Genomic DNA, 18,243 nt, shown 5'->3' on the forward strand with positions numbered 1-18,243 from the left:
TTGCATAAGTTCATAGCAACTTCATAGCTTGGGCACTTGGGCCTCTCTGTGTGCTTCAGGCATCATCCCAACCAAAGCTCAACTTCAGTCTTCAAACTGCTAGTCTTCTGCTAAGGTACATGAAGGCTTTTGTCAAAGGGAAATGCTGAGGTTTTTTACATCTTCCTTCAGTTTAATTAGTGCTAGCCTTTGCTGAAAATGTGGTACTGGACTGAGTGAAATGCTGGGTTAGTGTTTCATGATAGTTCTTCAATTACTATTTTTAAAAAAGGGAGGGAAGGAAAGGAGAAAGGAAAAGGGCTGTATGAGGAGAAATAACAGGCCAGAATAGGCAGTAACGTTAGACAGGCTCTTTTAAAAGTCCCAAAGAAACAGTACCAACTGTTTTAAAGTTTGCAATGATGTGTAAAGTAGTTCTCTATGTGAAAATCGATACTGATTTTCTTCTGCTTTGTTTGTGTAGAAATTGTTCTCAGAATAGAAAGGCTTTGACATTCTTCCTTCTCCTGTGCTTACTAAGTCATTTGTGTCTTCCCCTCCGACACACACATGTGCTGTCTTCTCCCTGGCTGTTGGCAAAGGATGGCTACTTGCAGCTTCATCCAGATCATTTGTAGAGCTGCAGGTAATGGGTAATGGTGTTGGAGACCCTACTGCAACACTGGTGGTCGTGGGATCTGTGGTGGAAGGACCTGCTTTGGGTGGTGACAAGAGTGGATAACACCAATGGCTGTCATAGTCCCTGATGCAGTTAATTGCCAGATGTGCCAACCAACAGAAGTGTACTGGCTTTGGAAAACCAAAGACTGCTCTGTCATGAGGAGCTGGAGGTTGCCATCACAGTCCTTGCAGTTGTTTCCACTTGGCTTCACACACAGAAAGACAGCTTTGTTTTTTGATTTATTTTTTTTTTCCCCTTTGGCAAAGGTTGCCACAAGTAATCTGACTGGTAAGATGATGGGAAAACAAGCACCTCTTGATCACTGCACATGTTAGTTCCTGTTCTTATGGTAAGATTCTATAGATGCTGTGGTGAGCAAAGCCTTGTGTGGCCAGAGAGAGAGGGAACTTAGGAGAACAGTTTTCAGTGAAGAATATGGACTTTTCTGCAGCAATAATCATAGAACCATATAATGGCTTGAAGGTCTGGGTTTGAAGGGATCTTTAGATCACCTAATTCCAGCACTTCTGCCATGGGCAGGGACACCTTCTACTGGACTAGGCTGCTCAAAACCCCGTCCAGCCTGGTTTTGAACGCTTTCAGGGATGGACTGTCCACAACATCTCTGGCCAACCTGTGCCACTGCCTTAGCAGCCTCATCACAGAAAATTCTTCCTCATATCCAATTTAAATCTATGTTCTTTCAGTTTAAGGCCATTACCTTTTGCCCTATTAGTTTATGTCCTTGTAAAAAGTCCCTCACCATCTCTTTTGTCAGCCCTTTTTAGGTACCAGGTCTCCACAGAGACCTTCCTCTTCTCTGGGCTGAACCACCCCAGCTCTCTCAGTCTGCCATCACAGAAGTGCTCCAGCCCTCTGAGCATCTTCATGGCCCTCCTCCTGACACACTCCAACAGACTGGAAAACCACAGAGTCTTGCTGCTTGGCTTTCCTTATAGCACTCCCTCTGCCTGTCAGGGTGCTGTCAGCTTCCCCAGATTTTCCTGCAGCTGTTATGGTGGCAGCAGTTTCCATTTCCCAGTCACTGGTGTCAGACAGCTGTGCTTCTGAGGGGGAAGGAGGCAGCCAGCGAGGGGCTGGGTGTGTTGGTGCTCACCCCACTTGCTGTCATTGCATTGAAGACAAATCCTATAGGATAGCCCAGGGGCAGTGGGGCCAGTAGAACCTTGCAGGAATCCTTAACTGTGGGAAAGAGGGAGAAAATGGCTCATGGAGCCCCACCTACAAGTGGCTTTGTGCAGGGGGACTCATTGAAGCTGTATTTTTAACACGGTTGGGTATAAATGACCCATTTTTACCTCTGCATACATCATCTGCATCATCCCTTCACTTCCTTCCTCTTTAAGTGATGTGTTATGCATAGATTTGTCATTTACACTCCAACTGCATTTTGCATTATTACATTTTAATGATATTTGAAGTTCTTGCATACATATTTGAGTTCCTGATATAAATGAAAAAAGAGAAATAATCAGCATACTTGGTTTATCTGATGGCATAAAAATGTTCTATCATAACTTTGGCAATTTGTTGAGTAAGATCAAGCACAAGATCAAATATAAGAGAGGATCCAAGTACATCTGTCTATCTCAATGTCTCTAAAGTTAGGGTTGTTTAAAGTCAACAGCTGAATTGTGCACTTTCACACCATGTATACCTCAGATAAAAAAATACTTACCAACTCTCTGTCCCTTAAGCTTTGTAACTTGTGGTTTAGGTTAAAATTAAACAGAGGTCTGAGTGGTCCTTGACTCTCGCTGTTTTTTTGTAAATGAACATCTCGCATATTGGCTTTGTTTGAGGATGCTCTGCGTGATCCAGAGGGTCTAACCTCCTCCATCCCATATCTCATGCCGACTTACAATCTGTTATAATCTATTAGGAATCTTGAGGCTTGAGGGCAGAATTTTGTGTAGCGATAAAAGATGCTTTCATGTTGGTGCTACAGGATATAATTTTTTTCCCCCTTTCTTTTAAATTCTTTCTCTCATTCTCCATTTCATGAAAATTCATTAATCTGTGACATTTAAAGACTCTGTCTGAGAGGTGTCTGGAGCAGCGGCCGGCTGCATACATCAATACTTTCTCAGAGTCTGGCACTCTGTCAATATTTGGGGGCCTCAGTAACAGCACTTAAATGCACTGCCTGCCAGCCGTCATGCTCTTAGCGTGTCTGTAAGAGTCTGAGTGAGGGGATATTAGCACGACGAGTCCTTTCACAACTGGCAACACTTTAGAGACAAACTGCTTGGTAGGTATCTCTCCTCTTCCCTCCCCTCCTGTTTTCTGGCATGTCTGCTTTGTTTATCTGATGTGATTTATGTATTTACACACAAATATGCATCCTGTGAGGAGGCATCGTAAATCCTGAGGCTAGAGGTGGTATTATGGCATTATCTGTATAACAATAGAAATGGGCTGAAGCTGGATTTGGACCCAGAACCAGATTACAGTTGGGTTGACTTCTGGGCCAGTTGAGTCAGGAACAGAGTTTTGTTTGGATTTCATGGTGCCAAAATCTTTTAAGTTCAGTTCCAAATAATGAGGATCTTGGACTAAAATATTACAGGAAGTGCTACTGTGGCAGTATTTCAACCAGCTCCAAACCAGAAGTGGAAAACAAGCCATTTCAAGACTTGGGTTCTATTCAAATCAAAACTGTTACAGCAGGTTCAGAATCCAGACCTTCTGTTCCTTTTTTAATCCTATCCCACTGCATAAATTGGATTCACAGCTGAATATTACTCTGGATTATCCATGAAACCTCTCTTTTCAGAGTTAAGAAAACCAGGGAAGCAAAATGCAACATTTTATTTGTTTCTCTGGTGGAATGGGAAGTACAGTAAAATAAATTTGAATGCACAGATGTTTATTGATATCCTTCTTGTCCCTTTTGTTTGGTTGGAACATTATGGCTAGAGAGCAATCTCTGTATTTCATGATACAGCCATGTTTATTTTCTCTTTACCCATTGTGCTTCACCTCTTGCTTATTATGTTGCTGGATATGGCTCTGAAACCAGGTTGTCTAGAGAAGTGAAAGGCCACAGCGTCTGGAAGTTTGCAGTGGCTTTTGAGAGCTGAATTGTGGACAGAAATCAAGCCATGAAACTGTCTGAATCTTTCAGTTTCTAAGTCTCCTTAGAATACTATTTTTTCAACCTATTTTATGCCATATAAGTCAGAGGGAGATGTAGGGATGGAGGCAGAGTAAGCCCCCATTATGAACATTTTTCTGACTGAATTTTGGGACCAAATTCTTAGACAAATATATCTGAATCAGAAGCTCTCTGAAACCACTCCCTTATCATTCCTGCTTTGCAACTCTAGTAACACCAGCCAGTGCTCCTTAGCTATGACCTCCAGCACATCCTTCAGTGCAAGCTTGAGTTGACACCTTCTTCATCCTCTTCCAGAAATGTTTAAAAACCCTTTTTCCACCAAACTTCCACTGGTAGCACCTGCAAAAATTTGTCACAATAACAAAATAGACAAAATTATTGTGTTAGAGCTACCTTGCAAGAGTAAGTTGGCAACAAAAATAGCTAACTACCATTTCTCCATAATTTCTTTTCTTGTTTTAGCACTCTGCTAAACAAATCTGCTGCCTTTATCTTGATTTTTCCCTTACTCCAACTACAGCTGCATCTGATCTTCATTTTCCTGTTTGTGTCCCAGAGCACCTGCATTTACAGAGTATTTTGTCACCTGTTGGAAAAAAAGGAAAACCCTCTGAAAGTTTACAAATGTCTCTGCAGAGGCAGTGAGTAACAAGGGATGCATTTATCCCTGCTTCAGGCCGAGCAGCAGTGAGAAAAGAAACAGGCTCAAGGCTTCTGCGAATGCTGGAGATGCATCTGGCTAGATGGCAGCAATGGCCAATAAGTACAGTCAATCGACAGGGAGGATGGTTTATATTTAATGATAATAATTGCTGCTTTAGCATGGTGTGGGGGGCATGTGTATGCTGAGGGGAATGGCAAGTGCTGCCCTTGGGCAGAGCAGGACTGCCATAGTGCAGAAAGCCCGGGCGGCTCGGGCTGTTCCCTCTCGCAGCCCCTCGCAGCAGCCAGGGCTGAGGTGCAGCCTCGGGGCTGGGAAATGGCACTGGGGTCTCCTAGGGCTGAGCAGCAGCCCCAGGGATGGAGAAAACTTGCGTGAGTTTAAAGCTGTCGTGGGACTCCAGGACACTGGGGGCACCCGTGATCCGGCCCCTACAGTAGGAATTATCGTCCCATGTGCTCCACAGCTCTTTCCTTCGCAGTCTGCACTTTGCACTGCCTTTCACAGTCTCAGCAGAGGAACACACGAGCTTAGTGGAACCCACGCACCTTTTGTACCCAGGGAGTACATCTCAAGGCATAATGGGGCACATTTGAATTCCGTCCCCAGTGTTTTAAAAACGTGACTGACTTTATTGTCAGTGACAGCCACGTATGCTCTGAGAAAACTCCCCACCCCCAGCCCCGAGTGCTCTACATGGAAGTTGAGGAGTTCATAGTTTTGCAGTCCTTTCTGTTTCTGTGGTGTTTATTTTCCAATGAGCTCCAGTTGTCTTTCAACTAGGTAAGCTGGCCTTGTGAGATGCATGGGGTCCCCAAAAGAGAGGCAGGCACACCTCTTCCCTGCAGTCCCACAGGCTGTTTCCACCTCTTTGCAGATACTGAACTTGCATTTCCCATTCCTGCTGGTGACAACTGTGTGCCTAAAGCCCTGCACAGGGAATTTGAAGGTTGCCTGTGAGGTTTTCCACTTTTTCCAGCTCTTTCAATCCAGCTAGTCTTCCTTCTCTGGAGGGAGGAGAGGATCTGTCCCCAAATAACGGGGGTACAAAAGTGCTGAGGGGATCTTGGGTTTCAGGCTTCATTCATTACATGTCCCTGTTGGTTCCTGGTAACTGTAAACGAGATGCTTTCTTCGAGTGCTGAAATTGATGAAGCAGGAAAAATCCAGGCTTGCTGTCCGTTCATATTTTACATCTATTAATAAGTAATTAATTAAAAAAGAAGCTGATGTTCCCATGATGGGCTGCTAAATATATGCAAGTGAAACTATTGGCATTAAAAAGAGATTTGACTGCAATTGAGGACTTATTTATATTTTAGTAAATCATATAGGCCCCAGTTGAGATGAGCAGTCTGTTGTTTTAGGCGCTGCACAGACCCACTGCAAGAAAGTGCATGTAACCCCAACAAGCTGACAGGCTGCAGAGACAAAGTATGTGCAGAGAGACAACCATAAAGAAATTAAATAATAACTCACCTTGGGTACAAAGACAGAGCCTGAATAAAGAAGGGAATGCAGATCCCCTGCTTCCCTGTTCTTTCATTAAGTCAAGAGCTGGTTGACTCACAATTCAGCCCTTAGATTTAGATGTGGGTAAAACTGTTGAATAAATTTTTTCACTTGCTGAAAGCTGCTCACCTCAGATATGGGTTAGCCAAAATTATGCAAAAAGAAAAAGATAATAATAAACTAAGAAGAAAATTAAAAGTTTTGGACAGCCAGAAGATTTTGTTTTGATATTTCTAAACAAGGTTTCTGGTTTTGTTTTGAGACTTAGTCAATTTTAATCGAAATATATTGAACACAAACTAAAAGCTAATCCATTTCATTAAAAACATAGGTGATTTTAGTTAGGATTTTTTTTTTTCCCTTTCCATGTTCTCAGTTTGGTCAGTTAGCCAAATAAATCAGTTATTTGCACAACTGTGATTCTAATTAGAATGCTGGGCCCTGGGGACTTGGGCTATATATTTCAATACTGTACATATTTATAATAGCAAGTACCCTGCCTCGTACTCCATATATAATAGTAGCAAGCAGTCAAGTGCACTGGGGAGATGGGGGCACTAGGGAAGACCCAGTGCCTTTTAGCTCTTCAGATTTTTACTTTCAGTGGTAGTTATATTATGGAGGGCATTGCTTACAAGATAAAATTTGCATTTATTTGAGCAACTCACAAATGGGATTCACTGCAAAGCTATCATTAAAGGGAAATAATGCAGAAGAAGGAACAAAGGATATGTTCTCAGCCAAGGCTGATGTGTAGACACTTTAAGAGACCCTTGATGCCATAGGAAAAATGCTGTCTTCTCACTCTACCATGACCTCCCAAAATCCTGAAAACCAAGCAGTTAGGTATAAGGGCTGCTCATAAAGTGCTGTCACTGTTCAGCTATATTTTTGTCTATTTGCAGTGTTTCTGCCTTGCAAACAGTGCAGTCATTTCTGTGATCATTCCTGTCTAGAAGCAGTTTCCTCTGTTCCAGTTCAAAGCTGCAGAGCCCATTTTCTGTGAATTACTTCCAAGGAGGAAGACTCTGGCATCAGGTATTCCTGATATGCTTTTTTGCTTGTGTAAGTGTTGCCACTCTACACCGGGTAGGTGGTAGGAACTGAAGGAGTCACTTGAAGTTTGGCTGTATGTTACTCTTCCTCATCTTGTTCTGATATTGTTTAGTGTTTTCTCCATTTACATGTGTCCATGAGCAATAAACACACAATTTTATTCAGCTTTATAACCACACTGGGGACACTCTAATAGGAGAGGGTGAGATGTTTTCTTCCCAGCACAGCCTGTGTGGTATTCATCCTGCTCCTTTCTCGCAGTAGGGCCCACAGCCTGAGCTCTGGCACCCAGGGCACTCTGCCACCCTGTGTGCAGTGCCTCATGCTGTGATTTGGCAGTGGTGATTTCTCTGTAGTGTGCAGGGCCAATGCTGCTTTTGGTGCTGCTCCAGTCCCAGCTGGAGGGCTCAGGTGTACTTCTCATATGATCTTCATGTAATGAGACAGACTTCTTCCTATGAACCTGTAGTGGGTGTGTGGGGAAGGAATATGCCTTAGGATTGCTAGGCCTTGACTGCCAAGTCAAAATTTACAGAACTTACAGAATATTCTGAGTTGGGAGGGACCCACAAGGATCATTGAGTCCAGCTTTTAAGTGAATGGCCCACACGGGGATTAAACCCACAATCTAGGTTTTATTAGCACTATGCTCTAACCAGCTGAGCTAATCTCAGGGTCAAGTCCCTGAAGATTAGGATCTGGCTTTCTAGTGGAGGATTCTTTGGGTTTCTCTTGCCTTGACTGAAGAATTGTCCCTGTACAATGCACCAGTCTTGATCTGATAGTTTAGCTGCAGAATGACATTCAGCTAGGGAGCCATGGATAAAATCTAAGAGAGGAGACTTGACCAAGGCCCTCCCTGACTCCCCACTTTGATGAGGTTGGCTTTATGCAGACTTTTGCAAACTTCTTCTGACATCTGTGAGGGCTTCATATGACTTTGTCCTTACCTTAGAAGTCTGGGGCATTACGGGACAAAACAAGGGTCTGCTCCAAGCTGTCAGATTTCATTTTCCATTACCTCCCAGCTGCCCCATTTAGTACTATCTGATGGTGAATAAAGCACTGAAACAGGTTGTCAAGAGAGGTGGTGGGTGCCCCATCCCTAGAAGTATTCAAGGTCAGGTTGGACAGCTCTGAGCAAGCTGATCTGGTTGAAGAGAGAGGTCCCTGCTCATTGCAGGAGGGTTGGACTAGATGACCTCTAAAGGTTCCTTCCAACTGAGACGATTCTGTGATTCTGATTCTCTGGTAGGTACCACGGGATTCAAGATAAGTGAGAATGTGGTAGGAAAAAAAAGGTAGATAAGATGGGTGGGACTGGAAACTTGACATGGGGAGCTGAAAGTAGGTTGCAGTATACAGGAGGGTGGGCAGACATTTTTCCTGAGTATGTATCACAGAATCATGCATAAAGGGATCTGCCTCCTCTAGTCTTTCTTTGTTCAGGAATTCTGCTGTTGGATTCCAGTGGTCCTAGCACTCAACCCAGACATTCCCATGAGAAAGAAACACGGGTCCTTCTGCTGAGGCTGCCAGTGCCCTAGGGTAGAAAACTGGAGAAGTGAATTTTTTATTTCTGGTTGTTGCTGTTCTCTTTGTGCACTTACTGCTACTGTACCAAGCAAACGTTTGTCTAGACCAGGGCTCAGGGTTACTTATTATCCTCATAATCCATTTCCTTTTGCCAACAGCAGTGGCTTATGTGGCTAAGTCAGAAGGGAATGCTCCCATCACAGGCAGCCTCTTTTCTATGATCTTCATTAAGCTTTGGGCCATTAACTCAAGATGCGTGATTATTTTGTTTGTTCAAACAGCAAGACAAGCAGAGTCTCCTCCGAGTGTTTCTTTCAAGCAAACCAGCATGACTGAAAACTGGGAGCTTGCCAGAAAATGTTACGTGAAATAGTAGTGGCAGGTTCATCTTAGTGTGGGCGGAGAGGGAGCGATGTACCCTCTCTTTTACTACTTCAAACATGCAGTGTCCATATGCCATAGTTGAGTTGGTTTATGGATGGAGTATGAAGGATACTACTCTATCTCCTCCATGCAAACACTGTGTGAGTGCTGTGGAATATAGAATCTTAGGGATATGAGTATCAGCTGTTGCTGCAGTCCAAACACACAGCATCAATATTCAGTATGCTATAGACAGTACCGTTTTCCTCTATATTTAGTGTTAGTACACAGAGCCAAATACTAAAAGGGGGGTGGGTGGGTCACATGATGAAATTAATACCATTAATTATTTAGAAACAATCAAAGGAAATACAAGACATCTGGCTTTAAGCCCAAACAACTCATGGCACTGCTGTTGCCTTGTAACCTCATCAGCTCTCAGTCCAGTCATCTCTCTTCTTTCATTATGAACACAGGAGATGCTTCCCCCTACCCCCCCCTTCCCCACCCCTCTTTCCTGCCTTATTTCTGACAGCTTGGAACACAGATCACAAGACTGAACTATATATTTTGCTGATTTTGTGTATAAACCCTGATAAGATCTGTGGTGAAAAGGCATCCCCCTACATCCCCATACAATACAGTAGTGTTTGATTAGCAGTGTGTGGAGCAGCCATAGGTCACTTTTTTCTCCTCATCTTGATATTGGGGAGTAGCTGCTGTAGGAGGAAAAGGCAGTATTGCTGCTGTAGTGCTAAAAGTCGTCAAGCACACGTGTTGCAGTAGGCTGTGCACAACATACAGTGAGAGACGGTTCCTGCCCTGAAGAAGGGAGGGACTACGCAGGCAAAAAACTGGAGCAGAACAAACATCACAGCAAATGGAGGAGTTGTGCCCATGATTTTGCAAGAGGACTGAGACAGACCCAGTCCACTGGCCTTGGCATTCACCTCCCCCTGGCTGAGGCCAGTGGCCTTATCCTTGGTAGCTGTTGCCAGACGTTTTTCCATCAGAATGATTTTTCAGTGGAAATTCTTTTACTTGAAATGAAATTTTTCTTGGGGAATAACTGTTTTACACAAGAAAGTCAAATAAATATTTGCCAACTGCTGGTTCTTAAAGACTCATTACTTCTTTACCCCCCCGCCCTCCTTTATCCAGGTAGTTGAAGAAAAAATTCTGTTTTAGTTATCTGAGAGGTGTATTTTTCTGGGAAGACTTTCTCATGAGGAAAAAAGACCCACTTCACTGATTATTGCAACTCAAGAATAGAACATTTTGGGGTCCCTTTCACTCAAGTGGTTATATCATCATGATAAGATAGTTCCATTTTCTCTTCAGCTCAGTCTTTCTTAGTATAGATTATTTAATACAGTTTAATTATGAGGTTCTCATCTGCCATAGGCAAATTAGTATATACAACTTCCTGAAATGATTTTATTGGGGCAAAGCAAAGTTCTTGCTGGTCATTCTACTCTTCAGTGCATTGGTGAATGTGGACCCATTTTGATGACTCAAATGCTGATGTATTGAAGTCATTCTCATTACATCTTTGTCTGTGGAGAAGCACTGGCTTTCATTTTCTTGCTTTTAATATGAAAAGCATGGATTCACTGACTGTTCTCTTAATGGTTGTTGAGAGTTGCTTTGAAGAACTCTTATTTTATGAAAAGGCACTGAGACTTCTGTCACAGTAAGCATCTCCTGACAGTCTTTTACCTACTCTTGACTACTATTTTGAAGATGCGCATTCCCAATTATCTGTGAAAAAGTATTGAAATATGCTCTCTTGGTTCTGGGAAGCTTGCTTTAGACTAGCGCTCTCTATTATTTGTAGTATTCCATAGCCTTCTCTTGTCCTCAGGAAACGATGGCATCAGTTGAACATATTGGGTGTGATTTTGTGAAGTATGCAGTTACCCACATTCGGTTCCTTCTGCATTCAATGTGTGTTAACACTGCCTTCAACAAAGGCAGAGTTAGGCCTAGGCAGAAAGCTTTAAAAATGAAAAATGAAACCCACCTCTTGCACCCTGGGCTATTTGCAGGCAAGAACATATGTTATGAGTGCTTCTGCTGCTTTTCACGGTGTTTGTTAAAGGTGCTTAGACTCTCCTCTGAGTATTGGAGTAGTTAATTCTGATGCTATGATAGATTAGTTTCTTTTATGTTGCCCTTTTAAGTTTATAATGTAAAGGTATTTTATCTCCTGGAACTAAATGCAAACAAAAATTCTAATAAACAAAAAACCAAACAAACAAACAAAAGAAAAATCAAACAAAACCAAACAAACCACAACCACTTGTATTAAGCCATTCCAAGGTTTTGTTTATTTGTGTCCTTATACTTAAGCCAGTACATTTTATTTTGTTTTCCTCAGACGTAGTCATTAAGTACAGTTTCTTGTTTTCATAAAACTTACCATTTTATTTTCCTTTTTTCTTCTCTCCCTTTTCTTTTCCCTTTCCTGACATCTGCATCGCGTGTTGATGTCAAGAGCAGCAGTGGTTGGCAGTTTTCCTCAACTTCGCGAGAGAGATATTTGGTTGGAATGAAACCTTGCTCTGCGTACAGCCTGCTTGAGATGCAGCATTGAAAGGTATAATCTCATTTTCTGTCTTGAAAGCAGAGATGAAAACCACAAACAGGTAGAAATCTTGGTGCCAAACCACCTGTTGAGTCACAGCCGAAAAGCCTTTGGCAGTACTTTCCTCACTATATCCAGCTGGAATGGTTACATGGCTGATTCCCACAATATCTGTCTGTACCTGTGAGTTTGGTAAAGAGGCTAATTCATTGGAGAAGACTGGGATTGAAATTCAGTTAGAGTTAGCATGGCAAAGAATCTTCTGCTATTAGTCTTGCTTTTTGCCCGGAGTAGCATACATCACTCGTATAACTCAGTTCAGCATTGAAAATACCAATCCTGCAGTCACATGCTGTGTATTAGAGAGAAAAATGAGATTTGTTGAAACAGCTTTGTGTGGAGTCCAGATCTGCAATAGCATGATATCCTAGAGGTCAGAATTGAGGTGACTGGATGAAACTGTGAAGACAAAAGTTGTGAAATACCCTGCCGGCAGCATCAGTGCTTCATCTTTTGAGGGTATTACAATTCAGAAAATCACTTGAAATCAAGTTAAAATGCTATCCTTGGACTACTGCACATATGCTCCCTGTGACATTACGCATTACAGAAACAGCCACTGTGTGTTAATATGGCATTACAATTTTGGACTCCACCCACAAAAATTAATAACATTCTTCAAATAAGAGTGATGTAGAATGCTGACACATTTAAGCCCATATGTTCTTGGACTTGTGTCCTCCCGTGCATGAGAGAATTAGAAATCCCAGAATTTTTCTCATTTCCCGTAAAGCCATGCTGGTAAAGTAGTAGAATGTAAGTGATAGCAGGCTGGCAGGGTTTGGAGTATGGGTAGCTGAACAGCAGAGCCATATTTTATACCTTTACATGCTCTTATGTGTTCTGTTCTGTTAGCGGTACTAGTTAACTTCCATTGATTTGCACAAGCATAATTTAGAACAGATTTGGGCCATGCTATTTATATTGGTGCAGATTGCTTCATGTTTGTGAAGCAATTATTTCCTGTGGATCTGTAGCATTGTCCAGTGTTGCAAAATGCTTTCATATGTATATATGACTGGTTAAAACATTAAATGTGTTTTGAAGCAACATGACAAAGAGCAGTAAAATCTGGACAGTAACTGAGCTTTACTTGGCTGACCATATAAGGTCCAATTAATGCAGTTGCTGTGCTCTGAAGTCCCTCCAAGGCTGAATAAGACATGCTGTGGCCTTGTAAAAGATGCAGTTTTTCCCTGAATTTTCTAAAGATTTCTGTTACAGATGCTACAATGACATGAGGACAGTGTAATCTGTATCTTTAGTAGCAGTAACAATGCAGAGTGTGAAGTATATCCCCAAAATCTGAAGGTGTGAATGCTAACCCATCAGCGAGCTGTGTGAGAATTCTATAGAGTAAAACCTAATTCTGTGCTGAAGAGGAACACTGTGAACACCCAGCATAAAACAGAAGATGTTCTGTTCTCTACTGCACTATCTTGAGCCAAACTTGGGATCTAAAAGCCAAGCGAGGTTCTTTCATCACCAGTCATAAGGATGCTGTAAGTCAGATTGTCCCCTCAGGCTATATTTTGACAATGTAGTAAATCGAGCTTTGGGAACTTTCTACCAGATCGAGAACTCTGTCACCTCAAAATGCAAAGCACGGATCCATTATAAATTCTCTGATGCAGTTTTAAAAATATATTTTGATGTGTTGACTTCTACCAGCAAGCTCTGTGCCTTATCTGATACCTTTTGTTCCTTGCTGTGAGCGTTAACACATGAAAGGGCTGGCAGAAATGGCATCTCGTGCCCTCACATGATCCAGGTGAAGTCTGTACTGTGGAGTTACCCATTAGTGCAGTCTGTTAAAGTTTCAGTGATAAAGCACCATCAGCTCAGTTACTTCTCTGCATTTTGTTGTCTTTCTATTCTTCCCTTAGTCCTGGAAGGTGGCACAGGCATCAGGAAGTACAAAACTTGATCTATGTTACAAATGGAATCAGAAAATGTCTTGGATTTTGTGTATGTGAACCAGCAGTTCTGATCCAGTGAACTATGTTGAGAAGAGTGAAAAAAACTAAATGCTGTTTCTTGCACAAAATGAAGACAGGGCACTACAGGAAAAGTACATGGCCAAATTCCTTTTTGCCTAAACTCTAGAGAAACTAATGAACAGGCAAAACCAGAGTTTTGATTTGAGGATGAGTTTGGCCAGCATTAAAATTTGTCCAAAATTCTTATTGTTTTCTTCTGCCTTCCTCTCTTTTGCTTTTCTCTGTTGTGTGATGAATGTATCATGTCCATGTCTTGTGACTGTAGCTTTGTGTTTAAAGCCACATTAGCACAGTGAATGTCTTTACTAAATTGTATTTCAGAATTCTTCCAGGAGTCTGCAGTTTGAAAAGGCAGAGCTGCTTGCAAAATCTTCAGTTTCAGAAATGTTCTGTATTTGAATGTATATGGGTTTCCTTGACCTTTGTATGCCAAAATGATTCTCAATCTGAGAATCTTGGTCTCTTGGAAAGAAGAAAAGGGGAAGAGGGGGGAAGAACTTTATAGTGAGATTTTTTACAATGCTGTGTTTGCAACTTACTGTTTCCTGGAGTTTTTGAGAAGTTTTCAATTTGTTTTTCTTCCCTCTCTAAACTAATTAATTTTCAGGGATATCCCCAGGGATGTAATTTATAAGACAAATGAATTACGTTAGAAGCTACTGTCATGGTATAGGCCCCCTTGTTTAGGGTAAATTTAGCATGTTTCTGTGTTCTTTCCATCTGTAAATACTGATCTACCAGTGTCAGTCTGTTTTCTTTATTTGTCGAAAAATTTTGTTGTCAGTGTTGAAAACAGTAAAAACATGGAAATTCGAAAGGAGAAATATTGCTGTAATTCAGCTGTGGCTAGCAAAAACCTTCTGAAGTGGCACTAGTAGAGAGGTAGCGCTCTTTGCTTTGACTTTTTTGTCTTTAAAAGTAGTTTTTTGTAGAGAAGAGTCAAATAATAACTAGCATACAAGTGAACACTTTTCCTCTTACTGTAAAATAAAAACATTCAACCTCGAGAAAGAATTTTTAGGAAGGAAAAGCACATACCAGTTGCATTGCTCTGTTCAGGACTGCCCCAACTGCAGTGTTTGTGTTGGTGAAGCTGCTTGACCTTTTGAAGCCCGTGGATCCTTGTACTATCTTTTTTTAATATCCATGCAGCTTACTGATTTCAGCAAGATAGTGCACACATTAAAACATTTACCTTGGGCTTCCAGTGCTGTGCATTCTTTTCTGAAAGATTAAGGAGACACAAGGGATAATTGCTGCTCCTGGTAAAAGCAGTAGGCGTTTTGAGAGCAGGAGCAAGTTTGCTGTAAATTCAGGCCAAAATACAAGTTTGGAATTTATTTGGATTCCAAAATTTTCCAGTAGTATTGCAGCTAGGTCGTTATTCCTGAGGTTGGGTAGTGAAACTCTCTTTTTTACAGAGAATGATATGCATAAAATAGCTTAAATAGGGATAAAACAAAGTGTGGTGCATCTTTAGCAACTTTTGATTAGATGGAATAATCCAAGGAAGAGAATTTTCTTTGTAAAACCGTAGTAAACATAGCAAAACATCCCAACATAAATTCAGCAGCGTCCAAGCCAATGTGTAAACTTCAGCTTACAGTGCTCCAGTGCCTCTGCTTGGCATGGGCTTTCTGACCCCACCATGGCCAGGTTCCAGCTGCTCACCCCCACCCTGAGCAGGATTTGGGAATCATCTTTCGGTAAGTGTGAGGAACTGCCTGGGAAATTTGCCTCAGGAGATGATAGCAGGGAAAGGGTGTTGTGCAGGGAGCGTATTTTGAAACACTGGATGCACTTTTTTTAGTTTTCTATTTCCATCCTGTGTTCCCAGCTTTTCTAAAGGAATCCTAAGTAATTTCAAAACAGAATTACTTCACCAGCAGTTGTGTGGCCCTCGTGAATATAGCAAAGCCTGACACTCCCTGTCTCAGTTTTTCTTAAGGTGCTTAGCAGTCTTATGGCATTTTAAAAATCTTCTTTCTGTGTCCAGATAGCATTGTCTTTACTTAAAAGATAAGGTTGAGATGCAAATATAAAACATTTATTATAGGTCTGCACTAACTCTGCCTTTTTTTTTCTTTATGAGATGCTAAATTATTTTCTTTTCCTTACACAAATTATAGCAAACACAGTGCTATCCCACAGTCCCCAGCTTCAGTTTTAAAATGGATCAAGTTTAGGTTCTGACATAATTGGCAGAGTACCATCGTTTTTCTACCCCTCCCTCAATCTGGGCCATAATTGTGGATATCCTGTGGACTGCAGCCCAGAGACTGCCAGTGCTGGGAGCATACGGAAGGGAAGAGATGATGGCAATAGCTCTGTAGCTTGACCTGACATTTGCATTGTTTCTCAGTCGCTCAGTGGGATGAGGGGAGCAGAGGGTTTGGCATGAACTGTAAGACACTGGCCATGATTTGGAGGAGCAGTCTCCCCTGCCTGGCTCAGATCCTCAGATGCTATTAGTAGGTGCTGTTTGCACTTAAAAAAATATAATACAAAGAAGGGGTATTTTAAATAAGGAGGAAGAAAGCAAATAGATAGAGAAAGTCGTACTCTACATAATTCCACTGCTTTCAATGAAGTTTCACTGGGGATAGATATTGACCCCATAAAATCCCTGGGTCACAGACAGCCTTATGACAGACCCTGATAGCTTTGTGAAGACAGATTATGTCAAGCCCTCAAATTTGGAAACATAGCAATTCCTCTGTAGTAAGATTGCAAATGAACACCCATTTGGAGATTGCCAACATTATCACAGTTTGTCAGGGTGATCTCACAGCCCACAAAGCGCCGTAAGAGATTGCTTTGCAAGTTCTGAAAGATTAGAGCGTTGAAGTATGTGACACTGGAATGATGCTTTGATGCCTGGCTTTGTCAGTCAGCCAGACAAATAAATAATATCCAGTGTTTTTATTAGTGTAAAGCATAACAGGTAATAAAAATGTATGGAGACACACTTTCTTGTTGCAGCTATGGGGAGCACAGAAATGTAGGCTAAGATAAAATGGGATGTGCGAATGTCAAACCCCTCAAACAGGCAATTGAGTGTCTGTGTGGGTCAGTAACTTACTGCTATTTCAGCAGGTACTAGTTCAAAGCATTAGAATTATTACATGGCTAAATGAAACAGCAGAAATATTTGGCAGTTTTGGATTTTGGTCATCTAGAGATGCATGAAAACATATATACTTGTAAAATAAGGATGGAGTGTTAAGGGCCTGGGCTGCAGAAGCTGTGGGTTCCTCTCATGAGTTTTGAGAGAGAGAGCAAGGTAGGTGTGCACGTAGGAAGTGGCATGGAATTAAACAGCAGAAGAGTGTAAAATCCGGCCTATCTTTACAGCCTGGAATTGTGGAAAAGCTTTTGGGTAACATGGCAGGCTCATATTTTTGTTAAGCGTTTCAGATCTCTTAAAACTTAAGAGATCAATGTGAGAATAGTCTACAAGCATGAAATTGGTGTTTGGGACTTTGTATAACAACTGAACTTTCTAGGCTACCCTTTTCCAGATTCTTTCTGCATTCAACCCAGATTTCCATAAAGGATGCCTGATCTGAAAATCATTTGTGGAGCCTCAGATTAAAACTACTTGCACTCATTAACGGTTCCAAACAAGGCAAATTTGTTAATCTTTGTGCTTTGATACAAAACATCAGTATCTTTTTGTATATATCAGTGTTCCAGCAAGGATGGGACATGGACCTGATTTATGTCAATTTACATCTTATAAATTTTTTGGAGCAGAAAGTATAAAATGTACATTTGTTACACTCCTTCATTCTTAGAGAGACACAAAATTGCAGTAATGTCAGATCAGCTACAAGCTCCTGCAGCTCTGATCCACCTGCAGTTAGAGGACAATCATCTGCATTTGTCTCCCACCTGTAGAGCAACTCAGTTTGTCCTTTGCCCTGGAGAGCTTTTGCCCCTGTTTCTCCATCCATAAGGGCAGCAGAGTACTTACAGGTACCCAGGCATTAGTTAATGATTGCTTACACAAACCTGGAGAAGCTTGGGTGAAAGACCTGGTGTAAGGGCACAGAATTATTATGACTATTATTAGCTGAATTCCTAAACCTAGACAATGTATTTGCACATGTAAGTAATTATGATGCACTTCAAGGCATTCTGTTTGTAATGCTTTGTAATGCTTTGCTCTCCATTTCCTACAAATCAAATTACTCAGGGATAGATTTGATTTCCACATCATTTTGAAAATATTTTCTTTTTCTTTTTTTAATTTCCTTTGTATTAATTTTTTTCAAAGTTCAAAACACAACCAACTGTGACTAAATGCATAAACCCAAACAAAAACCCCCTAAAGTATAACAAAATTAAAGACAGCCTAAGATGATATGCAGCAAACAATGTAAATCATACCTAACAAACGTGGTTGTAATAATATACCTTATCCATGTCTGATCCACTAATAACAAATACTTATTCAGAGAACAAATAACTCATTCTTCTTCTCAGAGAGAGAGGCAAGACCCAAATTCAAATTATATCTTACAGTCTAAAAAAATATGAAAAACCTTCCAAATCTTCTTATAGAAATCCCAACAATCTTGTGCTTTCTTGGTATCTGTTGGGAATAAGGAGATTGGGAGGAGGGGAAAGAAAGGCCAGCTTTTACTGGAAATGTGTGTTCTG

At 41.4% G+C, this 18,243-nt stretch overlaps 1 protein-coding gene across 9 annotated transcripts in view; it reads left to right on the forward strand.

The window, feature by feature from the left end:
* Nucleotides 1-18,243, forward strand: part of ZBTB20 (zinc finger and BTB domain containing 20) — a 460,332-nt gene that overhangs the window by 287,380 nt on the left and 154,709 nt on the right. For all 9 annotated transcript variants that reach the window (XR_015771863.1, XM_088051419.1, XM_088051418.1 and 6 more), the window contains one exon: nt 11,434-11,530. The gene's annotated coding sequence lies outside the window, so the exon portion shown is untranslated. The remainder of the gene's footprint in view (nt 1-11,433; nt 11,531-18,243) is intronic.

The sequence above is a fragment of the Pseudopodoces humilis genome, chromosome 2 (assembly GCF_049639895.1).
Source record: "Pseudopodoces humilis isolate 2021_Gansu_Grassland_sample_001 chromosome 2, ASM4963989v1, whole genome shotgun sequence".
NCBI lineage: Eukaryota > Metazoa > Chordata > Aves > Passeriformes > Paridae > Pseudopodoces > Pseudopodoces humilis.